Here is a 27,611-nt window from a genome sequence, read left to right on the forward strand (position 1 = left end):
GCCTGTTTCATTGCGACAGTACAGGATTGTTGTGTGTATATACATATATACATATACAGAGGTGGTCTAAGGCCATGCCCCTTTTTACACCACTCTGCAAACGCGCCTCCTGGCTCACTGCTGCTCAGGGTATAAAGTCCACTTGAGTACAGAGGTCGTCAGGACACAAGAGGACCTCATTGCCCCACCAGCAATGCTCCAAGAGGCGCGTTTGCAGAGTGGTGTAAAAAGGGGTATGGCTTCGGACCACCTCGCAGCAATCCAGCTGTGTGGTGCTTACTGGAGGTACCTGGTGGCCTAGTTGGCCCCCGGGGACCCTCAGTATTCAAGGGGACTTAATTCCCCAACTTTAAACGCGCCGAGGGGATTTCAGAGTAGTGCAGGAAGGGGGCGGGCCTCCAGCAAGAGCTGTGTGGCCCCCCGTCTTTCAATGTTTTTTGGGCCCTGGGGACACCATCCCCCAAGGCCTGCCACATTTTAATAAAAAAACAAGAAGGGGTCCCACGGTCCCCCTCCCAAGGCCAATTTCAGCCCCGGAGACCCAATACCCCTGGGCCTGGTCAGCCTGCATTTTTTTCAGGAGAGTGGCCGTGTGGCCCCCTTCCTAAGGCAACTTCTGGCCCTGGGGACCCCATGCCCCAGGGCCAGCCCTCAAGTTGGGAACCGTGGGGGGAGCCCCAATGCCCCAAGGACTCTGCTGGCTCCCCGCCTCCTGCGGGATCTGGCGTTGCTTTTGGGCGAGGGGAGCTGCTAACATGCAGCTCCCCTTGTCCAAAAGCAATTCTACTTCATTGAAGCAAGAGCAGGTTTCCTGCTGTTGCATCAATGAAGCAAAGCATTTTTTGCTATGGCAGGGTGGGAGCTCCTGCCCTGCCAGAGCAAACAGTGATGTCCCGGGGGTGGGCACCCTGGGACATTGCAGGAGCCGGCTCTGGGGGGTGGTGGTCCCCAAAACCAAGGAGGGATCCAGGAGGGGGGCCGCTTGGCCCCCCTTCCACCTCTTTAAAGCCCTGAGGAGTTGGTGGTACCTGGGGTCCAGGGGTCTGCAATGGACCCCTGTATTTGCATGATTTGTGCCCCGGCAGTGTTGATTTGATTTTAGAAGTCCCCCAGGGAGGTGGTGGTCCCCGGGGCTGCGGTGGGCTGCGTGCCCCCCACATCTCAATCTTGTAGCCCAGCGGAGGTGGGGGGTCTGCATGCCCCTGCACATAATCATTTAAGCCCCGGGGAGGTGGCGGTCTCCAGAGCTGCGAGGTCCCCTGCAAATTATTTGCGCATTCCCCCCTGGACCACCCAGGGGCTTATAAATAATAAGAAGCCCGCGCTTCATTTGTTTTTTGTTTTTTCGGCTGGATTTGCTCACCCAGCGAGAATTCGCCCGATTAATTTAAAAAATAAATGCTTTTTTGGCCTTGTGGAACGCCCTGAGCAGGCCTAGGGGGTCAGGGTGTTTCTACCCTGCCCCCTTTTCTTGTTTTTTATCTTTGTTTTACTGTTTTCAGGTGACTCAGTTGACTCGGTTACTGAGTCACAAGATGGCTGCCAACACTTCCTGGTTTGGAGTGTTGGCGGCCAATCAGAATGAAGCTTGTGCTCTGGAGGTTTCACAAACCCTCCTTGGTGCTCCGATATCGATATTTTTACTTTTTGAATTTATCAGGAACTACTAAATGGATTTACACCATTTAAAAAATGATCGCTTTCTGAACCAAGAGCTACCCTTTTGCCAAATTCGGTGTAATTCCGTTCAGCAGTTTGGGCTGTAGCTTGTTCCTAAATTCCTATGGAAATTAACATGGGGAAATGCGTATGGGACCCCCTTTTTTCTCCGCCCCCGCTTGACGAATCACCCGAAACTTCCAGGACAGGAGCTGACCTGAGTGAACCATTAGTTTTGAAAAATTTGCAAAGATTCGTCAAACGGCGTAAAGATATTGACAAAGGAAAAAACGTTTTTTAGAATTAAATCGATTTTTATTGGCAGAACACAAGGCATGGCAAATACATGACAGCGTCGCCTACAACCCAGTGGGCCGTACCACGCCTAATCAGGCCAGGGGGGCAGAGCAAGAAAGTAGAGGCACACCTACTCTGATATTTAACACAGCATGTCACCTACAACCCAGGCAGGGCTGGCCGCGTATGTGAAAAGGAGGGAACCGGCAAGCCGGTTCCACAACAAATGGGTGGCTGCAAAGTCCAGTGCTAGTGAGTCTGCTTTCGACAAAGAATATAAAGAACAACAGAAAAAGAAAAATCAACTCCCTATCCCACCCCCACCCCTCCTCCCCAGTTCGCTCGAAACAAGGGAAAAAGGAAGAGAAGGAAGGAGAAAAGGGAGGAAAAAAATGGGGAAATCCAGTATATTACTACTATGAGATGCGGAGCTCCGCAACATCTGGGGGGGTCAGAAAGCCCAGCGGGGATCGACCCCTCTAAGCGGCCGTACTGTCCTCAGGAATCAATTTCAGGATCTGGAGATATTGAGGACAGGACAGTTCCCAGAATTCAGTGGAGAGAATGGAGATAAAGGGAGCCCAAATCTTAGCATAATCTGAGTTAATCCCAAGAGTAGCCATTGACAGTCTTTCCATGCCTAAGAGATACCACAGTTGAAGCAGCCATTGTGTGTGCTCCGGGATCCTGTCCGATTTCCACCCCGCCAGTAGCACCCGGTGTGCGGCATTCAGTGCTAGCGCCATCTGTCTCCCTCTAGTAGAGCGCAGGGAAAAGTTCAGCGCATTGGGCAGCCCGTAGAGAGTGTAAGCTGGGAGCCTGGGAATGGTGGTATCGAAGGCCCTATCTATGTCATCAAGTATTCTCTCCCAATATTTTGTGAGCTTTGGACAGTTCCATAGCAAGTGGAGGAGGGTACCAGGGCTACCACAGCCACACCAGCAGAGACCATCACAACGAGAGTGCCACTTGGCTAAGCGGGCCGGGTGAGATACCAATATGACACAATTTTGAATGCAGTTTCAGCGTGGCCCATGAAATGTGCTGTGTGGTGGGACCTGTAGAAAGCATCCTCCCATTCCTTGTCTGAAAGTGTGCGTCACAGCTCAGCCCCCCAGCGCCTCTGTCCAGCCGTGCGAGCCCTCCTAACACCCTGAGTAAGGAACGAGTATAGTTCAGAGATGAGTCTCTGGTCGTCTTTCTTATAGGTAAGCCATTTCTTGAACGGCCGCATCAGTCTTATAGCCAAGGGTTGTGTTGTGGCACCCGACACCCAGTGCATCATTTGTGTATGGAGAAAGAGATCGAGTCGGGTAGGCCGTAGTCTCCTTGGAGCTCTTTGAAGGGGATGAGGCCCTGAATGTCAAAGAGATGTCCTATGTGCTTGCAACCGCCCTCCAACCAGCGCGGCACAGCCCTTGTAGCCTTCCAAGGTGGGAAGTCGGTATTGGAGAAGATCGGGGTCATCGGTGAGGGGAAAGTGGTCAGGTTAGCCCTCGTGGAAACCTTGTCCCAGACAAGCAGGGTGGGGCGGGTAACCAGTGAGGAGTAGAGCCCCCAGGCACGAGTAGATTTTGGCATCCAGGCCTCTCGCCATATGTTATGGCCCGCCACTGTCTGGTCCATGAAGAACTAATACTTCTCCGTCACAGGACGATTCCATCCGACAAGATACCGCAGCAGCGAAGCTTGGAAGTAGCGTGTGATGTTGGGCAGGGCGAGACCTACCTCTTTCGTAGGGCACTGCAGCAGAGTCCTCTGCAACCGGGGAGATATCGGGCCCAAAACAAAACATTCGATCGCAGTCTGGATGTGCCAGAGCGAGTGCGGCGGGGGCTCCAGAGGAAGCGTTTGAAAGAAATACAAGGCCCGTGGTAGAACGTTCATTTTAACAGCAGCCAACCTCCCAAACCATGTCAGCAGGCCAGATCCTCACGGATGCGAGAAAGGAGAGTTGAATAGTTCACGTCTGCTGTTTTAGCTAGGCTCTTGTGGAGGACCAGCCCAAGATAGGTAATGCCGTCCGTCACCCAATCGAAGGCAAAGCGGGCCCGCAGGGTGTCAACTGTCGGTTGTGCCGCGGTAAGATTCAGTACTTGCGACTTCTGCATATTAATTTTAAAGCCTGAAACTTGGCTGAAGGATTGTAGGTCATCCACAATAGCTGGCAATGAGGTCAGGGGATGGGCTACCGAGAAGGTGACGTCATCTGCGTAGAGGCTAATGAGATGATGATCCAACCAAAACGGGATACCCTGCGCTAAGGGGTTATCCCGAAGCCGTTGGGCGAATGACTCCATATATAAGGCGAAAAGCAGTGGGGAGAGAGGGCAGCCTGCCTGGTCCCCCGTCCCCACAACGAAGTCGCTCGATAGCAAGCCGTTGACCAATACCACAGCCGAGGGAGCGCTGTAAATGCTCGCCACCCATTGCCGCAACGTAGCCCCATTCCGAAGCGCTCAAGAGTAGCAAATAAATATGGCCAGTGCACACGGTCGAAGGCCTTTTCTGCATCAACCGCTAGTAATAGGGCTTCTACCTTAGACCGTGGCACCTTATCAATTAAATTACAAACCCGTTTTGTATTGTCCCCGCACTGCCGTCCTGGAATGAAGCCGGACTGGTCTGGATCGACCAATCCGGGCATGCGAGAATTCAATCTATGAGCCAGGATGCTGGAGAACAGTTTTGCATCAACATTCAGCAAGGAATTCGGCTGGTAGGAGTTACAAAGCTCCCCGGCTTGGGGAACCAAAATAGTGGCCTGCAACATAGAGGCCGTGAGGGAGCCCATATCTACCAAGGAGATAAACAAGCGGGTGAGCAGAGGGGCAAGTTCAACACAAAAGGTTTTATAAAAGAGAGCGCTGGGTGCTTTTCAGAGGCTTCAGACGGGCAATAGCAGAGATCACTTCCTTTATTTGAATGGGGGCCTCCAGTGCCTCCGCCTCGCTGGGCGGAAGAGGGGTGACCGCCGCACCTTGAAGGTACTCGCTGGGATCAGTACTAATGAAGGAATCCACAGAATAAAGGGTTTCATAAAAGGATCGAATGGCTGCCACTTTCCCGGCATCATCTGCAACCGCCGACCTGCTCTCTCCCTGTATCACCTTGATAGACTGCGCCGCACGCTGACTGCGAAGACAATGGGACAGCATGCGACCTCCTTTAATAGAGCCCACATAGTATTTGTGCTTCAGTCAGACCACTGCATGTTCATCGTGATCGAGATCTAAACGCTTCTTCTGGAGAAGCTCCCACTCCAACTGACGCCAAATTCTGGGGGCACTGGTGCGTTTATGAATGGCCTCCAGTTCTGGCACTATAGCTTCTAGTTCCGCGCCCTTGGTCCGCTGAATCTTGTTCTCATAAGCTGCTTTAGTGAGGAGGGCTCCTCTTGCGAACAGTTTAAGTGCCTCCCACACCGAGGACAGTGATGTAGAGTCCACATCATTAAGCGTGAGGTAGTCGGTCAGTCAGCGTCTGACGTTGTCCACCACGGATGGGGATCGGAGCAGTGAGTCTCACAAGCGCCAGTGTGAGGGGGAAGGCTGCACAGAGGGGACGTGCATGGTCAGGGTAATGTGTGCGTGATCAGACAGGGAGCAGGCCTCAATGGTGGAATCCGTGATGCAAGGCCAGGTGGCTTGGGTGACAAGGAAGTGATCCCAGCGTGCAGAGATCTTATGGGCCACTGAATAGAAAGAGTAATCCCGCTCGTCGGAGTGTAAGCAACGCCAGGCATCTCTGATCCCCACATCGCGCAGCTAGTCGCCACAATTCATCGACAGGGCCCCTGCACCCCCAGACAGCAAGCCAGAACGGTCCAGCCCAGCATCCATCACTAAGTTGAGGTCCCCTCCCACCACTACCATAGAGTTGGGTGTGTGAAGGACATCAGTATAGGCATCCAGCAGGAATTTGAGGAATAGATGGAAGCTACAGTCGTGTGTGAGGACCCCATATGGAAGTGCAGCGCTAGAAGGCGTCCTTTGATTTCAACGACGGGTCCCACCACTGAACCCCTAAAACTCTTTGAGAATAGGATAGCCACCCCTCTCCGCTTACTGCTCCCGGAGGACCAAAACTGCAGGGTAAAGTGACCATGGCGCATGCGGTGTGTGTCACTATTGAGTAGGTAGGTCTCCTAAAGGAGACAAACATCACCTCCTGAGTGTTCAAGCATGGAGAGAACCGCCTTCCGCTTAGTTGTGTTGTTAAGACACCGAGCATTGAAGCTAACGACCCTGACCTCCATCTATGAAAGATGGACCATCTAGTGCTGCTATTAAGGCTGCAAGAAGCGCACAGAGAGGCAGGGCTTGAAAGGAGGCCCGAGGTGTAGGTATGCGCACAGAGCTGGACAAAAGTGTATGCAATGAAAAAAGGCTCACTGGAGAGAGGAGACCCCCTCCCTAACAGAAAAAAAACAAACCCTTAAACATCAGAACAGTAACCAGGACAAGCCCAGAAGTTCAACCTGAGGAAGGTCAGTAACAGTCGAGATCAATGTGACGGCTGCAAGGTCCTGAAAAAGCGTTGGGGAGTGACCTCTGAACTGCAAAGGATGCAAATCGGTGGACCCTGTCGATCTGGATGTCGCTCATGTGCTCCGGGCCCAACACCTGGCGAAAAAGGTCCTGGGTAAATTCCCTAATGTCACTGCCTTCTGTCCCAGATTTCACTCCTCGAATGCGGACGTTGTTGCGGCGAGACCGGGTCTCCAAGTCCTCCGCGTGCCCTTGAAGCTCAATGTGTTGTTCCTTGAGTTTCAGTATCTACTGCTGCATCATCTCTATTTCCTTGGCGTGAGATGTCTCGTGGTCTTCTAGAGTTGCTACGCGGTCTCCGATATCCTCCACGTCGCGCCTCACTTCTTTAAGGTCCGCTGCCAGTTGGCCTTTTAGCTCTCAGGGTGGTGAAAAGCGACATCATAAAGGCCTTCGTTGCGAGTGTATTCTCCTCCTCTTGCAAGCCGGAGGGCTCACCATCCACGCCCCCGGATGCTCCCTGCGAAGGTGCCTTCAGCAACATCTCCTTCAGTGAGTGGTCTTTTTCGGAGTGCTCTTTCTCGAGTCTGGGGCTCACCATCTGGACCACAACGAGAACCTCAGACCTCTACTGCAGGCGCTGAGTGCTGTGGACTGAGCGCCTGGTCCAAGGCCTCCTGGGGTATGTGTGTGTGCCAAATCGCGTGCAACAGCTCCGGGTGCTCACCTCCTTACTTCTGGCCACACGGCGGGCCCCGCGCCCTATGCCTGAGGGCCCAGACGACCATCCACCAGTGTGCAGCCACGGGCCTCGGCCCCGAAGGAGGCGGACGCAGAGGGTAGCAGAGGGTCACAGAGGGTTCAAAGCGGATGGGTCTGTTCTCAGATGGTGACTTTTGCAAGACCTGCATCCCGCCACGGCAGCCCCTCAAACACCTCCCTCCGTCATAAAAGTTAAAGGCGGCGGCCCCCGCCTAGATGAACACCTTCCGGCAGTCTGGTCGCCCGAGCCAGACTGCTTGACCTTGCTCAGGACCTTGCTCACGATCATGCCTCGCGCCCCAACAAACACAGTTGAAATACTTTTTTAATTTTGACATGTCATTTCCTGTCATTTCTGTTGGGTGCCTCTAAGCATTCTGGGATTTGTAGTCCTTTAAACATAGCACCACCGATTATTACAAATAATATGTGCTTAATTTGTGACAAAAGAACATTATTTACAAGTGCAAAAATGTGTGATTGTAAAGGAACAAATCCTAGTAAATTTCAAACAAAATTTCTTTTGTTTGTTTCATAAAGCAATGCAATTATATCCATTAATTGGTTTCAATATATTGCAAGTTTTTTATATTTCCTTCTCTTTTACATGCAACTCACACAGTGGTAGAGAAAATCTGGTAAGTGCAGTTAGAAAGTAACTGTCCCTGAAAAAGCGTTTAGTTCCCTCCAGTGGGGTGATGCTAATGAATTACGCATCCATTCTACCTGTTCAGAGGTTATGTTTTGTTCATATCCTTTCAGATTGCACTTGCTATACATTTATTTTGTGAGGTTTCGAGGAATGATATGAATTCTCTATTTAGTCATTACTGGTCTAGTCTTTCCATATCTTTTGGTTGTGTTCAGAGGTGACTTTCCAGTTCCTCACTTTGGTTCAGACCCTTCGGTGTTAAAGTCCTAAGGTTGATGATGTGGCGTGACTCCTTCTAGCGTAGAATCCTTTCTCTGTTTCCGCCCCTGTCATTTGGTGGAACTGTTTCTATGCCTGAACATTTCAAAAGTTTCCAATTACTCATGTGGGATTCCTCCATATGTCTTGCTACTGCATTTGTTTTTTCCTTGTTAGATGTTGCTCGGACATGTTCTAGTATTTTCTTTTTAATTTCGCAAACTGTGCTGCATACATATTTTCATTGGCATGGACATTCTATTACATAGACCGTGAATTGACTTTCACATGAAATTAGTTTTCTGATTTTCCATCTTTTGTTGTTGGCTAGTTTGATTTCATTTGTCAGTTTGGCGATTTGACAGACCTTACAGTTATGGCATTTGACGAACCCTTTGGTGTTGAGCCATTGAGTGTTCTTTTTTCCTTTGTAGTGACTGTGCACTAGTCGGTCTTTCAGGTTTCTGGCTCTTCGGTATGAGATGATTGGATGTTTTCCTACGAGTTTTCCCACAGTTTCATCCATCTGTTTTCCAGTTCTTTGTTATGATTCAGTTTATCTCTTTTGATTCTTTTGAATAATCCATGATCATCCTTATGGGTTCTGGTTTCTCAGATTCACGTTTCTGTTTTTGTTTTGGTGTTAGACAATCTTCCCTTGTTCTTTCAATAGATCTTTTCAAGCAACTCTTGATTATTGTTTTATTGTATCGTCTTTGTTCACATCTTATGGCTGTTGCCTCACTGTGTTTTGCCCATTCAATTTCTTTAGTGCAGATTCTTTGAATCCTTAAGAATTCTCCGTAAGGTATACTTGCGATGAGGGAAGGCTGGTGGAAACTGGTGGCTTCCAATGTTGCATTCGTAGCTGTTTTTTTGCGGTGCAGTGTCATTTGAATTTGGCTGTTTTTAATATATATTTCTGTGTACAGGAAAACCATCCTCTCGCCACTTATCTCGTAGGTGAACTTTAGATTTGTGGCACTTGTATTCAAAATTTGGAAGTAATCCTGGAATTCGGCTTTTGTGCAGTCCCAAATAATCAATAGGTCGCCTATGAAACGGCTCCACTTCACTATCTTGTTTACAAATGTGTCATGTTGTGGGTGCCAGGCCACCTCTTTTTCCCACCACCCCATCGCTAGGCAGGCATAGCTTGGCCTAAAGGAAAATACCATCGCCGTCCCTTTAAAAAAGAATTTGGGTTGAAAATTATTAGGATTTGTTCTTTTACAATCACAAATTTTTGCACTTGTAAATAATGTTTTTTTTTGTCACAAATTAAGCACATATTATTTGTAATAATCGGTGGTGCTACGTTTAAAGGACTACAAATCCCAGAATGCTTAGAGGCACCCAACAGCAACTACAGGAAATGACATGTCAAAATCAAAAAATGTATTTCAACTGTATTTCTTGGGGCGCGAGGCATGATCGTAAGCAAGGTCTTGAGTTAAGACCGAAACGCGTTGATCTGTAGCTTTCCTTGTAAACAATGAGCAGAGTATTTGAAAAATAAAACAGAATTATTTTTGCGAATATGGAGTGTGACCCTATTCCTTCATGAGAGGAGTTCTTGGTGAGATATATATATATATATTATCTACTGGCGGTCGCCAGTAGATAGTTATAGTTAGGACCGTGTTTCCATAGGAAATCCGCAACATTCTATTTGGAATAACTTTGGCGCCGGTTGACGAATCCTCGCAAAATTTTAAAAATAGGTGGGGCGCTCCGCTCCGCTCCTACCCTGAAAGTCTCGGGGGGATTCGTCAAGCGGGGGCTGAGAAAAAAGGGGGGTCCCAAAACGCGTTTCCCCATGCAATTTTCCATAGGGACCTTTAGTCCAAGGTACAGCCCGAACGGCTGAACAGAATTACTTGAAATTTGGCAGAGAGGTAGTCCTCAGGTCAGGGATGTGCCTTTTGCAGGTCTGGTGTCAATCTGTTCAGTAGTTCCTGAGAAAATCAAAAGTAAAATCATATATATATGTGGGCGGAGCCTAACCACACATCTCATCCTGAGATCTGATTGGCTGTCAGCACTTCATCCAAGAAGTGTTGGCAGCCATCTTGGGACCAATATACATGATAGCATCTCATTAAAAAGCATTGCAGTTAATAGAAGGTTTTAAGACTTTAGTTACATTATAAATCATTTGTTGATGGTACCATACTCATTTTAGGAATTGTGGTATGTTCTAAGGTGATTTCACCATGTGAAAAAGCCTTCTGCTGGGATATCATGATTGAGAGAAAAAATGTTTCTCATGCTTTTTCCACAGAGGTTTGGAAGGTAATCTATAAGCTAAACTGAGAGCTTATTTTCTGTAAATTCACATTATCTTTCTCAGTCATGTGAGAATGAAGTCTGACATTCTCAGTAAAACATGTACATCCAACAAGGGTAGAGACTGTCAGTTGATTCCTTTGTGTTCTACTGCAGCTTCCCAGAGTGTTCCAAAGAACAACTAGAGCGCTAACAGTCCTACTTATGATAAACGTATGGCACACCTGAAGCCATCTTGCTTGGATTAAAGTGGTAACTCTTAAAACATTTAATTTAAAAAGGAACAAAATGAGGGGGTTCATTTTTCCATAAAAAGTATGATTAGTGCTGCAGAAAGAAAAATTAGGGCACATTTTGAGTGACTTCTCAAATCCTCTTCTATTTCATTAAAAAATTCTGACATGCAGACTGAAACATGCACTTTCAATACCAGCAGCAGTTTTCCCTGGTGAGCAGTAGCTTTACTACAGTGATCTAATGAGCAAAAAGAGTGCTAGCATTCTGAATTTATGGCAAATGTTTGACACCTCTGAATGCCTTTGGAATCAAAGTAAAAAACTGAAAGTATTTCCTACTGAGGAGACTGCAGTAAATGAGGAAATTAGGAAACCTCATAACAAATAAGTCTGCCAAGATGGCCACCAGAGACAAAAGAGCCCAAATGTAGCCCAAATATCACCCAGATGTAGCCCAAGTATAGCCCAATGACAGAATGTCCCAGAGTGTTCTTAAAAACAACTAGAGCGCTTACTGTCTTCATTATGACAAAAGTATGGCACACCTGAAGCCATCTTGATTGGAATAAACTGGTAACACTTAAAACATTTAATTTAAAAAGGAACACAATGAGGGGGTTCATTTTGCCATAGAAATTATACTTAATGCTGAAGAAAGAAAATGAGGGCACATTTTGAGTGACTTCTCAAATCCTCTTCTATTTCATTAAAAAATTCTGACATGCAGACTGAAACATGCACTTTTAATACCAGAAGCAGACTTCCATGGTGAACAGTAGTTTTACCACAGTGATCTAATGAGCAACTAGAGTGCTAACATTCAGAATTTATGGCAAATGTGTGACATATCTGAATACCTTCATGATGGAATCAAAGTAAAAAACTGAAAGCATTTCCTACTGAGGAGACTGCACTACATGAGGAAATTAGGAAACTTCATAACAAATAAATCTCCCAAGATGGCCACCGGAGACAAAAGAGCCCAAATGTAGCCCAAAGCACCCAGATGTAGCCCAAATATAGCCCAATGACAGAAGTGTGCAAAACACTTATTATTTTGTGTTTTTGCAGTGTTATATAGTGCAGACTTGTCAGGTATTGGAGTGCTTTACATGAGCATTGGTTACATCACACAAGAACAAATTCATTTTGGTTGTAGACATGGGGAGACTAAGTGATTTGACCAGAATCACAGAATGTCGAGCTGAAGCAGAAACTCCAACCTGGTTCCCCAGTTGCAAAGTCTGCAGTTCTGGAAGTAACACCACACCCTCTCCCCTAAGTGCAACATTGAATCAAGTGGTCAACTGGATAAAAAAACATAAAGGTAACAAATAATTTAAAAGTGCTTTCTCGCTATTTGAAAACTCAGAAAATATGTCCTTTTTTTAGTCTTTTAGAGCACTAACCATAATTTTGATGCCAATAAGACCCTCTCATATATGTAATTTCTAAAGGAAATGCTCTAGGTATTACAGTTTTGATTACATCAAGATGACGTCAGGCGTTCCACACTTTTGTAACAAATATAGAATGTTAGCAATCTAGTTGTTCATTAGGGTACTGTTGAGAGGCAGAGGCCAGGGGCACGGACTCTGAAAATTGAAGGCAGGTAGGAGGGTGCAAAGGCAACAATTTAACCACACTGAGCAGGCAGGAAGGGCCGTGGCAGCACAACAGACTATGGAGGGAAGTGGAAAGGGGGGCAGGGGCAACAAACCAACAATACAGGACTTGCAAGAGAGGCTGTGGCAATGTAATAGACCATTGTGGGCAGAAGGAAGAGGCAATGGTAGTACAACCATACATGCCAACAGACCCGATTCAGCCAGGAAACGTCCAATGTTTTTAAGCTCAAATGGGCGTTATTTTATCTGTCTCCTGTCTACAATCTCCTCTTTTTCAATGTAACTCAAAGGGGAAAATCAATACCCCAGTTTTTTTTCAAAATCTCCCTCTTACCAAGTTCAAAATGTTCGCAAGTATGGTACATTGGATCATGGAAGGAAATGGGGTAGGGACATGGACTTGGATAACAGAGGACAGGAGGGACATGGAGAGGTGCACCAAACTGACCCTGCAGGGCAGGCATCAGGGTTTGCAGCAGCACAATACACCACACAGGGCATGCGGGACGGGAGTGCAGCACAACAATCCATAGAAAGCAAGAGGGAGGGGACAGGACTATGCACATGGACAACAGAGAACAGAGGGGCAAGAGGCAGGACCATAATGGACAGACAGGAGAGAAAGCTGCAGCATAACAGACCATAAAGGGCAGGAGGGGTGGATCAGGGGCATTACAATGGAACAGACAAGCCAGGAGTGAGGGAGTAGGGGTCTGCACATGTAAACAGAGGGCTGGGGCAAGGGGGCAGGGCAGGAGCAGCAAGATAGCCATGGAGGTCAGGCAGGATGGGCACTAGAAGCAAGACACACCATGAAGAGCAACAGTGAGACTGTGATGGCATACACACAGACCATGGAGGGAAGGTGGGAGGGGTTCAGGGGCAGCTAACTGACCACAAAGGGAAGGTGGGAGGGGCCATGGCAGCACAGAAGACCATGCATTGCAAGTCGGAGGGTTAGTGGTAGCACAATGGCTATGATGGGCAAGAAGGAGGGTGCAGGGGCATGCACAAAGGATGAATGAGGATGGAAGGGAGGGTCAGGACCTGTGCACAGACAAGAAAGTTCAGGGGAAGGGGCCTCACAACAGACCGCAAGGGGCAGGCAGGAGGAGCAGTTGCAGCACAACAGACCAGGTAGGGCAGAAGGGTGTGGCAGTACAATGGACCATGTAGGACAGAAAGAAGAGGATAGGGGCATGGCATGTGGACAGGCAGGGTGGAGGTGGCAGGGACAGGTTACAGTCATCTGACAATGCTAGGCAGGTGGGAGGGGAGTGGCAGCTCAACAGAACACTCAGAGTAGATAGGAGTGGCAGGTCCATGGAACATGGTGGGCAAAAAGGATGGAGCAGGGGCATACACAAAGACATCGGAGGGCAGGGGGAAGGAGAATAGGGGCAGCAAGCTAAGCACAGAGTTTAAGCAGGAGGTCAATGATGGGGCATAGAATTGGGCAATGGAGGGCAGGAGGAGTGGACTGGTACATCATACTAAATTGAGGGCAGTGGCAGCACATCAGACCATGCATGGCAGGAGGGAGGAGGCTAGTCCATGGATTCACACAACAGAGGATAGGGAGGAGGGGGATGGGGCAGCAAGCTAACTGTTCAGAGAAGGCGGGTATTAGGAACTTTATTGTTTTTAAAACGTGTGTCTGTGCGAACTACTTAAAATATGGACAAGTATGCAGCATAATCTCACTTTTATTCAGGAAGAAGAGGACGTTTGTGACTGTGACTCCGGGCTCACTTGGCAGAAACACCCCCTGACCCTCCACCCCCTATCGCAAAATGTAATGCCCGTGAAAAGGGTAGGTGAACACAGTGTTATATAGAACATAGTCCTGAGAGCACGATTGAAAATGAAAACTAGATATAGTGTATGGTATAAACTATGCACCAAAAAGTGTGATAGAAGATGAACCGGGCGTGAAATATAATATGCAATACATTGTGCGCAATGACAGATTCATTGGAGAGCGCGAGATAGCACAGGCACTAGCGCGTGCTATGCGATATGCGCCTTGGAGTGTAATATGCACAGGGCAGTGTTGTGTAACCTAACTAGTCTCTAAAGTTGTAATATAAAATATGTGCTGGGGAGTGTAACGTTGCATATGCACTGTGACAAAGATATGGATCCCAGATTGTAATATGTATGGCATAGCACTGTGCGTTATAACATAGGCATCGAGGAAGGCACGTTAGATGGGGCAATATAACCCGTGCGAAGACAAGTGTGGCATGACATATTCACGGGGTGGTGTTACAGTGCACATGGGCTAGAGAGTGTCATAGCATATGCACTATCTAGTGGAATACAACACAGAGGTGTGTGGCACTCAGCAGGGAATGGTGGGTGTAACACAGCATTGGGCTCTGCCAGGAGCGCGCTGTGACTCTTAAGTGATGTTCGTCCCCTTTCCAGAGAGTAAAATAAAAAGTATTACACATCCGGCAGTGGATGTGTGTTTTATTAACCGTGAGGGGGGTTTCTTGCATAGTTGTGGTCGAATTTTCGTCGAATCCCCTTTGAATGGCTTGGTGTGCATGTGTATTAAATGTGCCCATCAATAGCTACCCATGTTTGTATAAATAAATGACAAGGGTGTCTACCGGGATTAGGCACGGTAGGGCATCAGACATGTCAGAGCTTCACTAGTGGTGTAAATACATTCCACGTGGATTCATTGTATGCATAGTCGCCTTTTAATGAATATCACGCAAATCGTCATGGTGATAGGTACGTATGGTTTGTCCAGCATGTCCTAGGTGTGTCTATAAATATATATTTTTTTAAAATAATAAAAAACAGTGGCCGGCCCTAGGGATTGGGGTCAAAAAAATATAATTAGGAGACAGGCCCTGGGGGATGGGGTCATCAGGGCCAATAAATTAGAATAAGAAGGGGAACCACACAGCCCCCCTTCTTAAAAAATTAAAATAAATAAAAGACTGGCATTGTGCCGGAGGCCACGCCCCCTCCTTGCAGCACTCTGCAAACGCGCCCCCTGGCGAGTTGTAAGTTGGGGAATTAATTCCTCTTCAATAATGAGGGTCCCTGAGGGCCAACTAGCCCAACAGGCATCTCCAGTATGCACCAGGGAGCTGCGCTGCAGACAGGTGTTCTGAGGCCAAGCCCCTTTTTACACCTCTCTGCAACGCAGCTCTGTGGCTCTTACTGGAGGTACCTAGTGGTCTAGTTTGACCCTAGGGACCCTTAGGATTCAAGGGGACTTAATCTCTCAACTTAGAACAGCCACAGGGCGCGTTTACACAGTGGTGAAGGGAGGGGACGGGGCCTGAGGTGACGTGTGCAAACACGCACTATGGCACGTTTTAAATTGGGGATATAAATTTCCTTCAATACTGAGGGCCCCTGGGGGCTAACTAGCCCACCAAGTGCTTCCAGTAAGCGCCACTGAGCTGCATTGCAGAGAGGTGGTCCAGGCCGTGCCACTTTTTACACCTCTCTGCAACGCAGCTCTGTGGCACTTACTGGAGGTACCTAGTGGGCTAGTTGGACCCTAGGGACCCTCAGGATTCAAATGAACTTAATCTCCCAACTAAAAACGGACACAGGGCGTGTTTACACAGTGGTGAAGGGAGGGGACGGGGCCTGAGTTAACGTGTGCAAAAACGCCCTGTGGCCTGTTTTAAGAGGTAGTTTTAATCCCCCTGCCCTATTATATACTAGGGGCTTACAGAGGAGGTCCTGCTAATCACAGGGGGACCCCAACGCATAATGTTCCCTAGTGTATGTAGGTGTTTTCACTGTATTCTAAGTGTCTTTTAACATAGCACTGGCTCTAGGACTGGTTAGTCAGACTCAGTTACCACCAGTATCCGTCTGAAAAAGTTGAGGGTACATGATGATTTTGCAACAAGGCTTCTTTCTGCTCTTCTTTTTGTTCTTTCTGCACGTTATCCTTCTTCCTGCACTTTTCTTCGTCTTTGAGGACTTCTGTTGCTTCTTTCTGCACTTCTTTTTTTTCTTTCTGTGCATTTTTTCTTCTTTCTTCACATGTCCTATCTCTGTAGGCATAGTTAGAAATTAGCATTTAAAAAACCTTTGAAATTCACAGAAAAAAACATAGGTTTCAGGCACGTTATAGTTAGGAATTAGCATTTAAAAAACCTCAGAAATTCACTGAAAAAACCATAGGTTTCAGGGGTGTTATAGTTAGCTGGACTTTTCACTTGTACAAAACCATTGAAATTCCCCCGTTATAGTTAGTTCAGCTAACTATAACTCGCGCGCCCGCAATGCACTGCTGATGACTTCACATATTACATCACTCATGACATGGTCAGTGACATCACTCATGACATCACTGATGACATCTCAAATGACATCACTGATGACATCACTGATGACATCATCCTTGTGATAGAGTGGCAGACCTCCTCTCACCCTAATATAACCTTTGATACACACATTCAAAAATAGAGACTAAACTTTTCAAAACAATGGACATACCAATACCAGTTACAACAACCTCTTCAGTAATTCTAAGATCCACATACACATCCACTCATTCACCAACAGTCCTATACAGTCACTCATACATGTATTCACTCACCATATGTACTCATACACCTATACATCCTGTTACACAATGCCACTCATCCATAGAGTTACTCACACACATAGTCACTCATGCTAATAAAGAATCAAACATACATTTATTTGCATATACAGTTATACACACACCACCACACTTACTTCTACGGAAACTTACACATACTTAGTCTTTTAAACAATCACTTATAGAAACACATACTTATTCATACAGGAACTCTTTCAATCTCTCACTCTCACATATACTCACTTATATACACCAATAGTCACATATACTAGTTTAAAACATATGTAGTTACTCATAAAGACACTATTGAGACAGTCATTCACTCACTAACACACCCATACACACACTCATCCACCCATACAGTCCTGCACACATGCTGTCTTCAACACATACAAAGAGTGAGTCACTCATTCATGCACCTATGCACTACGTAATACCCCCCACCGAACCATGCAGACACTCAGACTGATACTCAAAAAACCAACTAATAACCTATATAGACACCCATGTAGCTACTTACCAACCCATGCAGCCACTTATACACAAAGTGAGAGACTGATACAGATATTTACATATTTAAACATTACTCACTAAGCCATGTATTCACTATGATACACTTAATCAGTCAGTTACACAATCAATTTTTCAAAAACAACTCATCCATTTAGACACTTATATACCCATTTATTCTTCCATCAACCTTGAGATATACATATATAAAACATATTTAATTTTCAGAAAAACACACATTCACTGGATGATGTCATCAGTGATGTCATTTGAGATGTCATCAATGATGTCATGAGTGATGTCACTAACCATGTCATGAGTGATGTAATATGTGACGTCATCAGCAGTGCATTGCGGGCGCACGAGTTATAGTTAGCTGAACTAACTATAACGGGGGAATTTCAATGGTTTTGTACAAGTGAAAAGTCCAGCTAACTATAACACCCCTGAAACCTATGGTTTTTTCAGTGAATATATATATATATATATATATATATATATATATATATATATATATATATACATCAACGAACTCCTCGTAAGTTTCCTCGATTCTTTGAACACAAAGGAGCGTAGACCACATCAAATTGGCGGTAGAATGCGTTTATTTTCCTCTTTACAGCGATGTAGCAGCCATTAATATATATATATAGCAGCAATATCTGGGGTAGTAACCAACTATTCCCCAGCGGAGGAATTGAATTTTTTAACAATGGACAGGCGTCAGACACTACGCCCCCGAAATCCTCAGGATCGAGCAGAGGTAGCGTGAGCAAACTCTGGAGGGAGCGGCGCAGGCAGCATGCCAGGCACTTCCAACAGGGGGGCCAGAGGAAGGAATTGAAGACGATAATGGAAGAACAAGATAACACCATAATCAATCTCTCTCACATGGTACTCACTAAAGCTGAACGACAACTATTGACACTAGGATTGACCTTTTGCCCGGAATCAAACTTTTCCTATAAACAGACACAAATTGATATTTTTTGATTCATTCACAAATTAAAATTAAGGAAATTTTTCCAGCTCAACAAATTTCAACCTAAAGTTATTGAATCTGGAGCTGGTACTAGTGGCATTGGCAATCTACAAGTTAAAGATCTCACCACTATCCAAGTGTTGCAATCTCTTGCTGATAATGAATTTGAAGATCCTACTGGTGAACATGGTCTAGTGGATGATAGTCATATGGGTGTGGCTGCGTCCAGTCCATTTCATCTTCCTTCTATCCCCTCAAGCCCAAAGACTCCATCGATGGTTTTAGCAACATGGTTATTGCCAAATTGAAAGATCCGAACAGTTCTGTCAATTCCAAAATCCATCGTCAAAATTACCGGTCCAAATGTTATTGGACACTTATGGAAAAGTTACAAAATAACAACGGGGTAATAAGGGTGGCAATATTGTCCTATGGCCGAGGACAGAATATCTGGCTGAAGCCCAACGCCACTTATCAGACTCTAGCTGTTATTGCAAATTTCCACGTCAACAATTGAACATAGTCAAGGAAGCCATATTTAAACATCTTCATCAATGGAAAAGACTAGGCCTCTTGTCTAAAAACGTGTTTCTTTTCTTAAAGAATGATCACCCCACTACTCCCATTTTTTACTTCATTCCGAAGGTACATAAGAGCATATCTCTTGTGCCTGGTAGACCTATTATTTTAGCAAGGAACAACGTTTTGGAGGCTATGTCTAAATATGTGGATTTATTCTTACAAGAGAACATGATGCGTTTGCCCTCCTTCATTCAGGATACAGGAGATTTCCTGAGAAAAATTAAGGAAGTCGAGTGTCAGTCCAGTTATTTGTTAATCTCCATGGACATAGCCTCATTGTGTACTAGTATTCACCATTCTGATGGACTCTTGGCTGTTCAGTATTTTTAAATGATCGAGCTCTGTGTTTACATGATCATAATTGCATGCCTCTTGTAATGATTGAATTGTGTTTAAATAAAAATTTGTTCCTCTTCAACAAAGTTTTATATCACCAATTGAGGGGAGTGGCCATGGGGGCGTGCTTCTCTCCCAGCTATGCCTGTTTGTTGGTTGGCTGGTGGGAGGAGCACGTCCTCAAGTCACAGCACAAAGCTATTTGGGACACCCATATCAGATATTATTGTAGATACATTGATGATGTGTTTTTGGTATGGGAGGGTTCTCGGGAACAAGGATTGCAATTTGTAACATCCATCAATGAGAACAGCTCAATCTCAACTTTACAGCGTCCATCAGTGACTACAGGGTTGATTTCCTCGATGTGGAAGTGTTTGTTAGTAACAATTGCATACAAACCAAGTTACACACAAAAAGTACCGCAGGGAACGCCACCCTGCATGCCACCAGCCAGCATTCTCAACATCTGATACGTAGCATCCCATATGGTGAATTGCTTTGAAGAAGGCGGATATGTAGCCATGAATCAGATTTGCTTGAGTGCAAACTTGATGTCTTTACTCGCTTTCTTAGGCTGGCTATAAACACCGTGATCTAAAAGTGGCTTTGGACAAAGCCAATAGTCAGACCCGTGACATGTGTTTGGTACCCAAGAATATATTGACTTTGGACTCTGTTACCCAACCGTCTATTGATGAGAATAGTACTGACAATCCACCCATCAGATTTATTACAACTTACAGCAAACAACAACAACAAATCCGTAGGATTATAAATGCCCAGTGGCCTCCTAACAGATTTCACTTTAAGACTAAGCCTGGGCAAAGCACTACGCTACGCTCGCGTAGTTTGGGAAGTTTGCGCTACTTCGCACTATGTGAACTGCACATAGCACAGTGCGAACACGCGTAGCGTAGTGTTGCGTAGTGCTGCGGTCATTTTTTGCTTGCTCGCGGTCCTCAACGTCAAGTTGGCGACCGCGAGCAAGCAAAATGACATCCCGGCGAGACTTTTTCCTTGTTCGCGATCAGCAACATCAAGTTGGCGATCGCGAGCATGGAAAATAAACCTCCCAGCGAGATTCCAAATGCGAGGAGGTCAGGTTTCTCATTGAGAGTGGTCGCGTATGCTCGCGACCGCTCGTGATGAGAAACTACCAGTTCGCATTGAGAAAGCTGCCGCTCGAGTAAAAATCTACTCGAGCAGCTGAAAACTACAGCTCGCACTGTGCAAGATGCCATTTTCAATGACTGCACAGTGCCGGTTGCTTGTCCGCACTGTGCAATCATTGAAAACGACATCTAGCACAGTGCGAACAAGGTACTACGCAGTTCGCGAAGTGCCACGCGTAGCTCGCGTAGTGCGAACTGCACTTTGCGTAGCTTCGCGAAGTGCTACTTCGCGAACTACGCCCAGGGTTATTTAAGACCTCTGTTGCCACCTGCACCTACTATAACATTCAGACGAGCGCACTCTATGAGGGATGCTCTTGTTAAATCCAGGAATTAACTCTCAAAACTACCCAGCTGTCCAAAACAGGTTTTTTCAAATGCAAATCATGCAGAGCCTGCAAATTTGGTGTTAATCGTACTGAAAACATGACCGCTTTCAGCAACATTCCAGTCCCCATTAAAGAGCAGTACACTTGGCGGATTGAATTCGCTGTGTACATATTAGAATGTACCTGTCATCTGAGGTATATTGGTAGCACCAAACTGACTGCGTATAACAGGATTTTGCAGCATTTGCGTGCCATCATCAATTCGGATTCCAACTATCCCGTTGCGCGCCATTTTAAAGCAGTACATTCTAACAAAATTGATGACCTAAAATATTCAGTACTTGGGGCAGTTCCCATCTCTGTGCGTGGTGGCCACAGAGAGAGGAAGTTGCGACAGCTTGAGTCTCTTTTTATCATGACTCTCGACAAAAAGATGCCGAATGGCATTAACACAAGTAAAGACCTACATAACTTTTTATAACTTTTTAAAGCACTTTCAGCTTTGGTAGGTCTCTCTTGCAATAGCCACCGCGTGTTTTTGTCCAGGTGTTTTGTAGATCAAGCAGTCTCTTCCTCTAGTTTGATATTTGCTACATCTGTTTGAATCTATTTTTATATTAATCACTCTATAGATGGATGTTACTGCTATTTAGTATTGCTGCTTTCTGTGTTCTCTAAATCAGCTTTTTCCAGTTTTTTCTATTGTAAGTTTTTACTCACCAATATTTCTGCTCAGGCCTTTCACTATCTAGCACTTGCACTTTCAGGACAGCCTGTTGGTTGTAAAGCGTCCTTACTCAGTCTCTCCTTCATTTTGTGTACACTTGTAGGTTTTTGGGTCAGCTTTATGCACTAGCACATTTTGCACACAGTCTGGATGTACATTGCACACATTAATTGGTCCATTTGTGTTTTTTTTATGTACAGAGCGTACAGCCATCATTAATTCATGATCTACATTGCTTACATTTTGCCCATTTTACATTTTTTATACTACGATACTTGGAGTAGGGGAGCATTTTTGGATATCAGTACCTGATTTAGGTGCACTTGCACTTTTATCTGTTCAATGAAATTTTGCACAGTGTAAATAATTGACATTTGTTTTACAAGGGTATTTTATCTTGTATTTGCAGGTTTTACACATCTCCTCTATATTGAATATTATTTCAGTATTCGTGTTTTTAGATGGTTTTATGGACGTAATTTTACAATAAGATCTATTGCTGTGGTTATTTATATCAAGTAGCACATGTATTGATCTCATGAATGACTATTTAATATACACTCTATTTATATATATGTTTGAACTAATGGCCATTTATTGTGAAATTGTTTTTTCCACACTGTAGTCTGTTTTTTATGTCCACCCACCATCGGTTGTATGTCGTCACAACGCATTCCGTTGCAACGCATGCCTTTACCACGCATGCGTTACAACGGAATGCTATTTCCACGCATAACCTTTACCACGAATATTCCTTTACCACGCATACTTTTAAAACGATTTTCGTTGTAAATGTATGCATGGTAATGGCATACTCTTGGTAAAGGTTATACCCCTCCCCTGTACCCTTACGTAGCCCCCCAGTCCCCAAACCTTATTATAATTACCCCCTGCCCATTACCCTCGAACCATATATATATTTTATATATTCCCCTTACCTCTTCACGTAGTCTCCTCTCCTTGATCTTCCTTGTTTACGTCGTACGTCTTAAAGAGGAAGCGTCATTCCGTTTCCTCTAAAACTAAGCTGATTGCTTCCACTTCCCGATGTTACAGGTTTTTCTTTTTTGGGGGGTGGAACCCCCCCCCCCAAGCCCCCTTTTTTTGGGGGGGGAGATCCCCCAACCCCCATTTTTCTACTCGCAGCCTTTATCTCACATCTTCGCCGACAGTAAAAAAGGACTGAACCTGACGAGGAAGAAGACGTTCCAGTGCAGCTTGCGTGGTACAGACGGTTGTGGAAGGCATACGCGTTGTAAAGACGTTTACGTGGTAAGTTTACCGTTGTAAACGTAACGCGTAGACAAGCCTTTGTGGTAAAGGCTGTTTCCCTCCACCATCACCTGACCAATCGTATGTTTTTTGATTGGTTAAACACTGAACATCTAATGTGATTCATCAACGGAGCTTCATGTGAGCAAGATTGCTGTTAGCGATGAAACGCGTCTGGGCGGACTGGTCCGATACACTTCGTGGTGTTATGAAAAAATGAAAAAATAAATGTCTGCAAATCATTTTTGGAGTGCCGTTGTGGTCCGTACTTGTGCTGTGGATACCCCTCTTGGCAGTAGGGGTAACAGGTCTGTTTTTTAACAGCTTTCTAAAAGCAGCTTCAGGCGGGATACTTCTCAAATTAAGAGAAACAGCATTCCACAGCTTAGTTGTCAGAAAGGTCAAGGACCTGCCTCTTCTTCTGGCCCTGTGAATGTAGGGGATGTGGAAAAGTTTGTGATTAGGAGATTTCAGGCATCTCTTCTGCGAATATGGTTTAAAATTGCTCCTAAGGAAAATAGGGCCATTATGATGGTAGGCTCTGAAAGCTAACGTCAGAGCTTTGAACTGGATTCTCTGATTGACCGGAAGCCAATGGAGGGTACATAAGTGACCCAACACCAAGAATCAATGCAGTAGTTGCAAAATCAGCTGGGCAGCAGCTATTTGAATGATCTGAAGGCACTGAATCAAAAAGGCTGGAAGGTCCAAATACAGACTATTAGAATAGACCAGTGTGGAGGTTTTCAAGGGGTAGACAATTGTCTTGGGATACTCTATTAGGATGAGATGCAGCATCTTTCTTAAAAACGTTGGGGTGAAAAAACAGTAAGAGGATAAAGCTTTAACCTGGAGCTCAAAGGTCAAGCCTGAATCAAATTTCACTCCAAGGTTTCTAACCACTGTCGTACAGAGGAAGAGAACCTCAGTCATGTCTGAATTAAGCTTCAGACAGCATGTGTTCATCCAGCCCACAACAGATTTCAGACAGATCTTAAAGGAGTCAAGGGGCCTGGGCATGTTTTCCTGGAAAGTCAAAAGGAGTTGAGTATCATCCTCTTAGGATATAACTCTCACTCCCCAGGATTCATCTAACTTAGGCTGAGGCTTCAGATAAACATAAACAAGTGATGGGCTGAGAGCTGCGCCCTGTGGAATCCCACAACAAAGGGTTTAGCTTCAGAAGTCAAAGGGGGCAAGAAAATCAGCCTGAGATTTCCCACTAATGAAGGATTTAAGCCAGCGTAGTGCTTAGCCTCAGATGCCGATCATGTCCAGTCTCTCCAGCAAAATAGTATGGAGAACTGCGTCAAATGCTGTGGAAAGATCCAAAAACAGCATCACGAACAGAAAATTTACATCAAGGTTAGCTTTGATGCATTATTAGACTTGAAGTAAAGCATCCTCAGTGCTATGTCTGGCACGGAACCCTGATTGAAAATCGTGGAGCGGGTGATTTGTTTCAAGAAAGTTAGATAGCTGCCTGTTTATATTCTTCTCAAGAAGTTTAGTGGATGAGGGCAGGAGAGAAATAGGTATAAAATTGTCAAAGACCTTGGGATCAGCAGAAGGCTTCTTCAACAAGGGGAGAAGAAGAGTTTGTTTCAAGATGGAGGAAACCATCGCCTGGTCAAGAGATTTGTTAAACAGCCTATTCAGCCAAGAGTTCACCACCAGTCCTGGTAGATTCAGAATGGCAGGAGGGCAAAGGTGAAGAGAGGAACCTGATTTACACTTTGCATGCTCAATTGCTGATTCCTCATGTGAGATAGGGGAGACACTAGATAGTAGGGGCCTGGCAAAAGTATCAGAAGGAGATGTTTAAGTAGTGCAACGCTGACCCAGGAACTGTTCATAGAAGACTTGAAGTTTGATTTAGAAGAAGCAGGAGAGTCCTTCATAGAGCTCCAAAGAGAGAGTAAAAGGGGCCAGAAAGGAGATAACTACTTGTAACAGTTCACAGAGACTTTTTTAGGCTTCTGAAATAGACAAGGCAATGGATGATTTTTGAGCCAAACGGATGAAGGCATGGTATTTATTAGAAGCATCCTGATAAGTCACTTTTGCATCCTTGTCATAGTTCAATCTTCAATGCCTTTCCAACTTTTTACCAAGGGATTTCTCCAGCTTAACAGAATCGGTGAAGCATGGTGCAGAGGGCTTAAGCCTCCTCGAGGAGTACGCTTTGCAGGGTGCAATGGAATCATTTGCCGTTGTAATCCAACTATTAAAGCTAAATATATCATGCTCTAAATCTCCAATTCTGTGCCAAGAAAAGGACTGAAGAGATTCCAGAAATAGAGACTCAGTGATTTTTTGCCAAGGTTTAGATCACTTTTTTATGGGTCTTTTATGCTATGGGCGAGCTAAAGTAATCAAAGCAAAAACCAAAGGAAATGATGGACGGAGTGTTGAACATTGCAAGCACTCACCCCCAGTCAACTGATCTGGGTTTAATCCATCACCGTTCTTTAGCCCACTCTGCCACCCCAGTTCAGACATGGCCATATGCAAATCAGTCTGACCCTGTGCCTCATGGGAACAGTCCAGCCCGAACTGCCAAGCCATGTCTTCCCTGGACCGGAACAAGCTTCCTAGGACCGGTTTCTGGCATTTCAGCCGTCTTCAGCCAGGCTTGCTTGAATCCAGTGGCAAAGTGAGCAAGGGACTCACGTCCGAGCATACCCAGCCAACTTATGGCGAACAAAGCAAAAACCAAAAGAAATGATGGACGGAGTGTTGAACATTGCAAGCACTCACCCCCAGTCAACTGATCTGGGTTTAATCCATCACCGTTCTTTAGCCCACTCTGCCACCCCAGTTCAGACATGGCCATATGCAAATCAATCTGACCCTGTGCCTCATGGGAACAGTCCAGCCCGAACTGCCAAGCCATGTCTTCCCTGGACCGAAAACAAGCTTCCTAGGACCGGTTTCTGGCATTTCAGCCGTCTTCAGCCAGGCTTGCTTGAATCCAGTGGCAAAGTGAGCAAGGGACTCACGTCTGAGCATACCCTGCCAACTTATGGCGAACAAAGCAAAAACCAAAGGAAATGATGGACGGAGTGTTGAACATTGCAAGCACTCACCCCCAGTCAACTGATCTGGGTTTAATCCATCACCGTTCTTTAGCCCACTCTGCCACCCCAGTTCAGACATGGCCATATGCAAATCAGTCTGACCCTGTGCCTCATGGGAACAGTCCAGCCCGAACTGCCAAGCCATGTCTTCCCTGGACCGGAAACAAGCTTCCTAGGACCGGTATCTGGCATTTTAGCCGTCTTCAGCCAGGCTTGCTTGAATCCAGTGGCAAAGTGAGCAAGGGACTCACGTCTGAGCATACCCTGAAAACTTATGGCGAACAAAGCAAAAACCAAAGGAAATGATGGACGGAGTGTTGAACATTGCAAGCACTCACCCCCAGTCAACTGATCTGGGTTTAATCCATCACCGTTCTTTAGCCCACTCTGCCACCCCGGTTCAGACATGGCCATATGCAAATCAGTCTGACCCTGTGCCTCATGGGAACAGTCCAGCCCGAACTGGGATTCAGAACTGGTTTCACTTAGACAGTCAATGAGTTGGCCAGAACCAGCTCCAGTGTATGACCAGCGGTGTAGGTAGGCACTTTAATGAATTGCTCAGGATTAAAAATTTCCATAGAACTAAGAAATTGCTGAGCAAGTTTACAATTAAGATCATCCACATGCAGATTCCGATCACCTAATAATATGTAATTGGCATGAAGTGGGAAAAGTTGACCTAAAGTGTCAGTCAGGAGCTGTAGGGAAGCAGCTGTAGAATCCGGAGGACTATAAATAAGCATGCCATAGACAGCTAAAGAAGGGGCTATAATAATTAAAAACGGCATGCACTCAATTTTATCATATTAGTACATTTTGCAACTGAGCAAGAGTAGGATGGCTGGTATATAATAGCCACCGCACACCCATTGTAGTCCTTTCTATCAAAATGCTTATTAAAATGAACCTGAGGAAATGCCAGGGCAATATCAGCACCTGAACTGTCTTTCAGCCAAGTCTTAGTGAGGAAAAGTAGATCATATTAGTTGTCAATTAAAAGATTATAACCTTCTTTTTATGGAGATGTTTGCTTTGAGCTTTGTCTGGCTGGTCCTTGATTTGGACTTTGATGCAATAAAGAATGTTATTTTTATGTCCTATGCTGTGGAACAAATGTTGAAATGTTAAATTATTAATTTGAAAATATTTTTATTATGAATCAGTATTTTGTCAGTAAGCAGATAATGATAATGATTTATACTAATATTTTGTTAATTTACTTTGCTAAGGATGTAAGGTTTATGTTTCATTATGTGATTTTTGTTAATATAGTAGTAATAATTAGTAATGAAAACAGTAATAATTCTACTCTATTTACCCCTTTGATTTACATGTTGACTGATCCTGTTTCAAAATATTGTGGATTGTCAATTATCACCCATTGGGTTTTGTTTGTATTTATTTTACCCTTTCTTTGGTTTCGATGTAGATTTCAAGAAGAGTTTAATAAATCATTATTAATAAATCTAAAAAGGAGACGGTCGGTTATTATTGTGTACCTGCACGGAACAAGAATATATGTTTTATTTATAAATACTTAAAAAAAAAAAAGAAATTACCTGCCTAAAGATATTGAAATGGTTTCCTAAATGAATGATGTGAAGTAGTTAACCTTCCTTCATACATTTCACAATGGAAAAGGACCATTACTATTCTTTTGGTTAATATTTACTGTTTTTGAAATACATAAGTTTAGAATACATATGCACTTATGTAGTTTCATAGATAGGTGGCTCTTTTTTATCCAAGAGTG

This window comes from Triturus cristatus, chromosome 10, assembly GCF_964204655.1.
Source record: "Triturus cristatus chromosome 10, aTriCri1.1, whole genome shotgun sequence".
NCBI classification, from domain to species: Eukaryota; Metazoa; Chordata; class Amphibia; order Caudata; family Salamandridae; genus Triturus; species Triturus cristatus.